General features: G+C 31.7%; 1 pseudogene; it reads right to left on the reverse strand.

The window, feature by feature from the left end:
* Positions 1 to 302: 302 nt before the first annotated feature.
* On the reverse strand, positions 303 to 8,600 carry LOC100776696 (uncharacterized; annotated as a pseudogene).
* Positions 8,601 to 10,394: the final 1,794 nt, after the last annotated feature.

Here is a 10,394-nt window from a genome sequence, read left to right on the forward strand (position 1 = left end):
TGGCTCCAAAATTTGGCTCCACAAATTCAATTTCAAATTCAAGTGAAATTTGAATAGAAATTCAAATTTCCCTCCAATTTTGTGTGACACTTAGGCTATAAATAGAGGTCATGTGTGTGTATTTTTTTCAACTTTGATCATTTTCTTCAAAGTTCAGACCTCTTTTGAGGTAAAAATTTCATGCTCCCTTTCTCCTTCTCCCTCCATTCTTCTTCTCCTACCTCCAAGTTCTTATCCATGGCTTCCTATGTGGGTGAGCTTCTTCTTGACTCACTTCTTCTCCATTTTGCTGCCATTAAAATTCAAGAAGCACAGAACTCCATTGAAGAAGATCCAAGGCCTACAAGCTCTAATAGAGCTACATCAGCGATCTCGGTGACGGCAGCGTCTCTGAGCTCAGCGACATCGCTCGTCAAATCCATAGGCATCCTTGAAGACCTCTTGCCAGAACCTTGAAAACCTCACCCTGCAGTGACTATTTGTGTACACATCCCACATGTGCCTCACCACCTTCTCCTTCTCCTCCATTTCCTATGCAAAACACAAAAAATGCATCAAAACGACATTTCTTTGCACATCCAAGACGAGAGGAAACTCACGGGAACATCGACGTCGTCGTGGATGGGAGTGTCAATGTCGTTGGAAAGGGAATTGAGAGTGGCAGACCAGCGGAGCTAGACGATGCCGGTGAACATGCACCAGAACGCCAGAAGAAACATGGCCGCTAACGCCCAGAATTTGTACCTCCATTTCCCAAACAAACTCGAATCCATGCTTTCCTTCTTCGTGGCTGCGGTCGTCGTCGTCGTCGGAGTCTGATCTGCTAATAATGTGAATTGTTGTTTTCTTTGTGATGGGATGGAGAGGGAGAGGGAGAGGGAGAGGGAGGGGGAGGTACGAGGTCGATGGCTTTTCCTCTCCCTGTGTACTCTCTAGAACCTTCGGTAGTAAACCATTAAAATAAAAATTTGTTTTCACTCAAAGGCGATTTTTCAAAAGGACCGTCTTTGAATATTTTATATTTACGCCGGTCATATATCAAGACTATCCTTGTTTTACCATGTTAACTATACAAAAATGGTTTTCATAAAAACTGCCTTTAAAATATTTATTATATTTACAAAAATACCATCCCTTTGAAAATAAAGACGTTTTTAAAGGACCGTTGTTGAACTTGGGTCGTTGAATTTGACTTTTTTAGTAGTGCTATATGCAATTCAATATCTTTGTTTAATATTCATCATATTTCTTAAAACATGAAGAGTGTATTTGTTGTTGTGTATTGATATTGTGACATGATTTCATCATTTGAAGCCTTGAAGGAATATTGTTTGAATGTCCTAGTGGTCCTAAAGTCCTCACAATCAGTGAGGACATGTCGCTTGATGTCTTAAGAAAAACAATTATGGACGTCATTAGAGGTTGTATAATTTTACTTAATCTTTTTTATCGTCAACCAATTTATGTGGGTAATGGTTGTGTTGAATATGAGTGTGTGAAGCTTAAATGCGACGCTGGTGTTAGAAAAATGTTTTTCATCTTTAAGGAATTTAATAGAAAATATTCGATTGAGTTGAATGTAACTTTTGGACGATCATCAAATGAAATTCTCGCCATACTACGCAAACTAGGATAACTAAGATTTGATGATGAAATCATTGCTTGGATGTGTGATAAATCTGTGTAGTCATATTTTTACTTTATAAAAATCATATTAATTTTTTTTCTTCAAATAATTCTCTATTATCAATGCTTCTTTAGTAGTTGATGTTTGTTTTTATAAATCAATTGTAGAGAACATTGTTGTTACTACTTGGCACTTATTGTTTAAAGAGTTGATGAACGCAAAAAATATTAATGACAAATTAATTTATTTTTTTATAGAATGATTGAGCTAATTTTATAAAAAATATCGAAATGAAAATAAAATGAAAAAATATACAATTAAAAAAATTAAATTAAATATTTTAAGAATAAAATAAATAAATATATAATTCATAAAAAACAAAAACCAAAAGATTATATTTTTTTTTTATAAAAAAAGCATGTTGAGAAATTGATTCATGAATTCCTCAACATTAAAAACAAAAAAATAAAGGGAACTGATTTTTTAACTAAAGTAAAAAACAAATGTGCATGTGGTTAACCGATTTCTCACCTTACAGAATGATCTTTATCATTTGTTTAAATAATGACTTAATTACTCATTTGATTCTTATAGTTTTACCATTCGTATTTTTTTAGTCTCTATAGTTTGAAAGTGGTTTTTTTAGTCCATATTGTTTACATTTTAATTCTCTTTTAGTTCTTATAGTTTAAAAGTAATTTTTTTAGTCCTTATAATTTGTATTTTAATTCTCTTTTAATCCATATAGTTTGAAAGTGATCTTTTTAGTCTATATACTTTATATTTTAATTTCCTTTTAGTCCTTAATTATCATCAAAATATGAGTAATATTATCAATTGCAATTAACTACAAAAATATCAGCAAGTAATTTATAACTAATTTATCACAAGATAATTTGTAATAAAAAATAGCTGATAATTTATAACTAATTTGTAACTAATTATTTTTATATATTTTTTGTAGTAAGGACTAAAAGGTAATAAAAATATAAATTTTAGGGACTAAAAAGATTACTTTCAAACTATAGGAACTAAAAGAGATTTAAAATACAAAATATAAGGATTAAAAATATCACTTTTAAACTATAAAGACTAAAAGAGAATTAAAATATAAATAATAGGATCTAAAAAATATTTTCAAAATATAAGGATTAAAAATGTATGAATAGTAAAACTATAGGGATTAAATGAGTAATTTAACCTTAAATAATTTTACGCTTGTATTATTTACATTATTTTTTTTTTGAATTAAAAAATCGTTATTTTGTAGCCTACTCTTGTTTTTGCTTTAATGGAGGTCTCCGCGCGCTACTCTTGTTTTAACATCCGTGATCTTTCAGTTTCATGAATTTTATTTGTTTTGGTCATATGATATAATATAATAATATTTTTATTAATACATTATTATATATAATAAATTATGCCACCAAAACATATATAAAATTATATATTCAAAGTAAACATTATAATAAATTACTATAAATATGTAATAATATCAATTATATTAAGATAGTTAACAATAAAAGAGTATTACGATAAATTTATTTGTATTCTCCATTGTATATCAAACATTATACAGGATAAAATAATGTTTTATAACTTATTATTTTATTTGAATTCTTCTGCTTGTCCTATCTTGTTTAGCGAATTAAAGGCACCATAAATCTTTGATATTGTAAAGGGTCATATATATGTCAAGGGTCTTTAAAAGTTTTGAGACCGGTCTTATAAATTAGATCGTAGACCGGGAGTAATTACACTGTAATTACTTTTAGTTTCTCAATAAACTCGATTGCTTATTTAATACACTTTTCCTCTTCATAGAGTCACGTTTTTTCCACAAAATTACAATTCACCGGACAGTCTGTCACAATTTAATTTATTTATAACTTTAAATATAAGTTTTGAATTCATTCATTTCTTTAGTAACTTATTGACGGTTGAATATTATTTTTGATATAATAATTTAAAATTCCTTTCAATATAAGATTCTTGTTGTACTATTCAGATCTAAAAAATACACGTGTTGAACTACGTGACACTTCAATATATACGTTAGTCCTCCATGTTAGTTCTGACACAGGAACATAGATGTCTCATCTTTTGTAACGACCTGCCTTATCGTTACGATATCAACACTCTCTAATATGCGATAATTTCATTTTTTATAAAAAGAACTCCCTTAAATTGCTTATGAAAATAGAAGTAATTTTGTCCTAACATACATTCGCTAAAACATACACATTTACTTAGGTGAATATACATAATTATATAGGAACAGTAACTCGGTACACGTCATACACATAACGGAAATTAAATTTGCTCATAAGTATAATTAAAATCCAAGTTTTACATCTTTAACTCAACAAAATAAAACTTAAAAACCAACTACGGAGAAGTTGATAACAAAACACAACTCTCTCCCAAAATAATGTCAATGCCATCACGTCGGCTTGGTGGCTCCTCACCAGAATCTTACTCTCTGCACCCTGCTACTGTCATTCTACTCCCATAAACAATGTTTGCGATCATCACAGGTATCAACTACACGATACAAAATTTGCAAATGTGAGTTCATTATAAAAAGAACCAATATCAAATTCCAAATAACCATAATTAGCAAGTAACATAGACAAACGTTATGAGCTTACACAACATTCATTATTCAACACTCATATCCAACAATTATTTATCATCCACATTCAACAATTACTCATCTTCCATCCATGGATCCAATCAAGACTGCACAGAATGATGCATGCACCTAACTCAACACTCAAATGCAATGTGGTACGTACCAACAACCAAATCGCAGGAAATAGCCTAAGCGTGTCCACACGACACTCTCACTTAGGGAACCATGCAGAGTTTGTCGAGACCACCCGGTTGTGCACGTAACTGCCCCCCCCCCCCATAGGTGATCAGCCTGGGGGCCCAAAGGAGTTCCCTACCAGGTGACAAGCCCCCTCAGTAATAAGTACACTCTGCCACAGTTACTTTATTTCTTGTGTCGTATGAGTTATGAACACGGCCAAAAGTAAGTGACAAAGACCATGGACTAATTAAAGCACCTAAGCATCCCCCCAGAAATGTTTAGATTCTTTAACCACGCTTTTCACCCACGTCTGGGCCATCCGACAAGGTCAGTGCACTCCACCCCCCATGACATATACTACATACGACGTATGAACATGGCCCAAAGCAAGTGCCAAAGACCCTGGAAGGTCAGTGCACTTCGCGCCCCCACGAACATACACAACATCCAACGTATGAATGTGGCCCAAAACAAGTGCCAAAGATCCTGGAAGGTCAGTGCACTTCGCCCCCCACGAACATACACAACATGCACATGCCAATGCATTTCCAACATCAATCAACATTCCATTTTCATATCATTCTCAACATAAACATCATCTCGTCTCAATGTTGTTATCAATAACAACAACAACCTCATTTCATATTCACATAATCATCAACAATAACATCAATTCATGTTGACATGGTCTTTATTAACAACATCATCTCAAATCAATATCATCATAATTATCAATATCTCCACATATCAATTAAAATCATCAATAGTGACATCAACAACAAATCGCATTCCGCACACACACACACACACACACACACACACACACACACACACACAAGCCTCTACCATGCCAAAATGAAGGAGACTTAATATGGATTTCAGAAAACAAAGCTAATAATAATGCTCTAAGTCAAACACCCACGTCACTACATTAAAGGGCTGAGAGCATTTTGGGTTTTATAAAGGAACATCATTTGGAAATTCCGACCACGCCAATGTGACCGGGGTTCAGTGTAGGTTACGAAAATAACATGCATTTCATGAAAGGATAACGTTTACAAAGTCTCTTCTCTAGGGTTGTTCAAAGGAAGCATAAAACATGCAATGGCGGTTCCAAAGTCAGAAAAGATGCAAAGACAAGTTGAAACTAACAAGGAACAAGCATAGAACCATGGTTACCTCGAAGGAAAATGAAAGGTCAGATTAGGGTTTCGTTCTCTACCGAAACCGCAAGCCAAGTCAAACGGTTCCACTTTGATCGACGGGTTCCTCTTGTTGTGGAGTTTCAACGGAGAACAAGGGCAGTTTGCGGTGGCTAATGGGGGCTGTGGGTGATGGAGAAAGAGATTGGAACGTTGGAAATGGTTTTGGAAGAAAGAAAGGAGAAGAAATGGCATTTTTCTTAAGCTACTTGGACTACAAGGCTCAAAACGCACAAATGAGCAATGCTCTCGGGAACGGAAACGTCGCGCACACTCTAGACATCTTCTCAAAGATCCCAATAGTCTGATCATGGACAAGTGTCTTGTGAAGCTGAAAACCAAATTTCGAGATGATCCAACGGTTAACGAAGGCTGGGCAGCGTTTTTACCGAGACAACTTCATGTAGCTTCCTTGAGAAACTTCATTAAGAAGCTTCCTCGAGAAGCTTCCTCATGTCTTCTTTGAGAAGCTTTCTCAAGAGGCTTATTTGAGAAGCTAGATCCTTATCTACCCACACCACTTTATTAACTAAATTAACCTCCTTGAAAATAATTATGGATAAAATAACACAACAAATATAATCAAACATCAAACATAATTACTAAATATATATATAAATAAATAATTATATATATATATATATATATATATATATATATATATATATATATCAGGGTGTTACACCTTTAACAGTCGAACTCTCAGATCCAAATGTTATCTCTAAGTATTTCATTATTTGAATATGTTGCAACCTCTTTATGACATGACATGTATTCAATTATCTATAAGCTATAATTATTTACAAGCTAGTGATTATTTGCAAGGGTTGACAATCACTACAAACAAGGACCCATAGCTCTCACTCCACTCTATAAGTACTAGGTTCTATCTCATCATTTTCATCTTTAATTCTCAACTAACTCAAATACTTACTTGAGCGTCAGAGTCATTTATTTTGCAAGTTCCCCCCCTCTTGTCCTCCTAACAAAGGATATTCTCAGTCTCACGTGCGAGATCAGGAGCCCACCTTGGCCACGTACATCCTGACGTCGATCAGTTCCAGATTTTGGTTAGCACACTTGTTGTTAACGGAGGAAGTTGATGATTAATATCGAGAATACTAAATCGATTATATGATATGTAAAAAGAAAAAATAATTGAAGGATATATTAGTCTATTTGATTTTTATAAGGAAAAGACTATCTACAATTACTGAGGGATGTGATTTGAAAGGAAAATGAATGAATTTAAATAGTGAAATTGATAGTTAGAGGATGTAACATCCTTGATTGTCAACTTCTTGATGGTTCACACAATACGACACTTTTCATGGTGATACTTCACTCAACATCCTTATTTGTCAGAATCCTCCATAGGTAACTCTTTTTGAGACATCAACGATTAGCTCTAACACCGCTCGACTGCTCTCAAGATCAATGATTATTCCTACAAACCAACATGAGATTGATTACCAAAAACTATATGTATCTTATTGGTATAGGTAGTATCAATTAATTTCTTGAAATCATCCTCAACTGTACAGTCTCATATTTACACAACCTTCAGATTCCTCTCATTCTGGTGTGATTCATCTAGGATATTATAGGTGACTATTGAAGAAGGGATGAACAAGAAGAGACACGTTACAAGTGGCAAGATTTGAAGAAGTCAGTTGATGATCGAAGACACATGTCACTATCTGTTTCAAAGACCAATTATTTATGTTTTTCTATAAATAGGCAAGAATGTAATACTATTAATTGGTTACAGACATTTGCATACTTTCATTACACCAATTCTGTCGCACATATGACTTTCAGATTTTACGAAAACATGTATGTTCTTATCCATTTCTTGTCTCTTTAATGGAGTAATCTTATGACATATTCTCCTTTCGATAACTCTTTTTTCTATCTATAATTCCTTCCTTTATCTATGTCTCTTTCTTAATTCAAATAATATTTTATACTTGTACAAGAAAAATGTTCACACTTGTAAGAATTAACAATGACCATATTACTCGACTTGTACTTATTATAAAGTTTGTTTTGGTTATATGTTTATATGAAATATACATTTTATCAAATTGAAAATATTAATGAATTATAGTTTGAAAAAAAATCCTTAAAAATATTTTATTTTAGTATCATTTGTTCTTAAAATCAAACTCTTATTTGTTAATTTATAGTAATCAAACTTAATATCAAAATTTTCGATCAACAAAACTATATTAAAGTTTTTACAAAATTTTCTTATAAATATAAGTAAATATAATTTTACTTTTGATAACTTTATACATAAGACACATCGTATTCGCTTTGATTTTGAATGTTTCACTAATCATTGGGTGTAAAAATTTAAAATGACGAAAGTTTGGTGCTCCACCACTGACTCACATTTTCTACTATCTGTCTCGACGCTTGCACCTATGCAATCCAATGTAAAAAAAAAAAAAAAAAAAGAGTTCTAAGAAGATCTCCCATACATAATTATTAGATGAGTTATTTATGTTAATGTTGTGAGTCTTATAATTTTATGTATCTTTAAGCACTCGACGAAAATTTATTTCAATATTGAGATTGTTAAAATTAATATTTAACTTAATTTTGTGGGTCTTGTGATAATTGAAATATATATTATTTATAATATAAGTTTGTTAAATAACGGTTGCTTATATTAACAATGATATTTATATTAGCAATGTTATATCATCTATTCTAAATGAGAAATTAAATAATATTGCTTAAAATTAAGCAACATAAGCACCCATTGTAGATGCTGTATCATGCAAGGTACAATTATTTATGTCCAGCTTACAAATGTATAACTTTACTTTAATCAATAGTGCATGTGATGTGAACCTTTAACTTTTGCAAAGCGTAATGATAATTTGGTCCGTTTTAGAAAGAGAACAACGGGACATACTCACATACATACAGGCACGCTTGTCGCCATAGTCAAAGCTAGAATATTTTTGAATTTTGACATTGGTATATAAATGTCAAGTTATACCAAATGTAAAAAAAAAACACATACGGAATCAGTCGATCACCTGATTCTTAATTATATGGTAGTTTAAAAAACGAACTGTTGAATCCCCCCAACAATAGTTATTATAGACAGAAACGACAAATTTTGCTGCAAGAATCTCATGGTCTTCAGTCTAATATTTAGAGATATCTTACAAGGTTTTCTAATCACATTACAGCAGATTCAGTGTTAACAATGTTGGCCTTGTGAAGATCAATTTTAAATTTCAACCATAACTTTTGCTTGTTGTTAAGTCCGCACAGTTTCATCCCCTTTGTGAAATTGGGATATATATAGGATCCTGTGAAGTAAGGTTCTCTGAATAAGAATATGTTTTTGTTGGTTGGAGGGAATTTCTTTGACCCAATGGTATTCTTTATAATAAGGAGAAAGTAATTTGTCTGTATTTTTATTAATATATACACAGACAAAATAGGTATCAAGAAGTTAATGTACGAATAACTCTTGATAGTTTGATATCAATAAAGATGGTTGTAGTTGTTAAAAAACGAATTTATATTTCTAAAAGGATATGGATTTAATTTTCTGTTACCAATGTGAAGATCATGTTGATAAGTAATATGTAAATACATTTATGAGTATTTTTTGAGCTTTAGAGTATGTCTTAATCCTATAAGTCATTGGGATCTAATTTATCTAAATTTTTAATTTTTAAAAAAGAATAACTCTTCAATAATTCTTTATATACAATAAATTTTATTAATCTAAATATTTTGTTATTGACTCAATGATCATACAAATCAAATTTTAGATAGATGGGACATCTTGATAGTTATATAATTTTGCCTCAAATTTTTTTTATATTTTTAAAAATATATTACATGTTAAATTAAATTTATTTAATGAAGTATCAAATAATTTTTTAGATTTTGTGGTAACTCATAGGGTTGGTATAATGGTGTAACACACTTATACATTCACATTCATGAAAATTTATTTTTAATTTTTATCTTGAGTAAAATTCTCTTGGAGTGGCGGTAGTCATACATCGCGTGTGAAGTTAGTTTCTAATCCAGTAAATTAATGGACACCCATGAAATCTGACCTAGAACTAAAAAATAATTTAAAAAATTTAGAGATAATCAATCAAATAAGAACTTTAAATTTAATGTATTTAAAAATATATTGAAATGAGTATTTAATTCAAATTATTTTAATTAAATCCCTTCTAATATGCGAATATATATTAAATTATTTCAGAAGAAACCACTCATCCATTTCTACTTAATAGTTTAAGCCTCTATTAAGTGGTTTAATTCGATGTAATTATCTATATTTTTTTTCCAACAGTTTAATTATCTATATTCTTCTAAGTAAAAAGTTGAATTTCAGTACAGAAAAATTAATTAGTGGAGCCTACACATACGTAATTTAGTTGTAATCTAATCACACCAAATTCATAGAACAAGATTCCTCTTATCCAAAGATTCTTCCTTAGGATTTCCCGCATACTTTTTTGTCATGAGTTGTTATATGCAACACATATAAGATAAGGTAACCCGAAACTCCCTCTTTCTAAAATATTCTGCCGACAGAGAGAGGGAAAGAAAATGGGATGTATCAAAAGGGAGAGGCAGGTTCTAAAACTGGTTCATCCGGGTAGACATGTTGAGGTTCTTAAAGAACCAATAACAGCAGCTGAGGTTATGAGAAGGAACCCTAGACACTGTATAGCTAGACCAGATGTTTTTGAGTTCC

The sequence above is a fragment of the Glycine max genome, chromosome 3, assembly GCF_000004515.6.
Source record: "Glycine max cultivar Williams 82 chromosome 3, Glycine_max_v4.0, whole genome shotgun sequence".
Classification (NCBI taxonomy): Eukaryota; Viridiplantae; Streptophyta; class Magnoliopsida; order Fabales; family Fabaceae; genus Glycine; species Glycine max.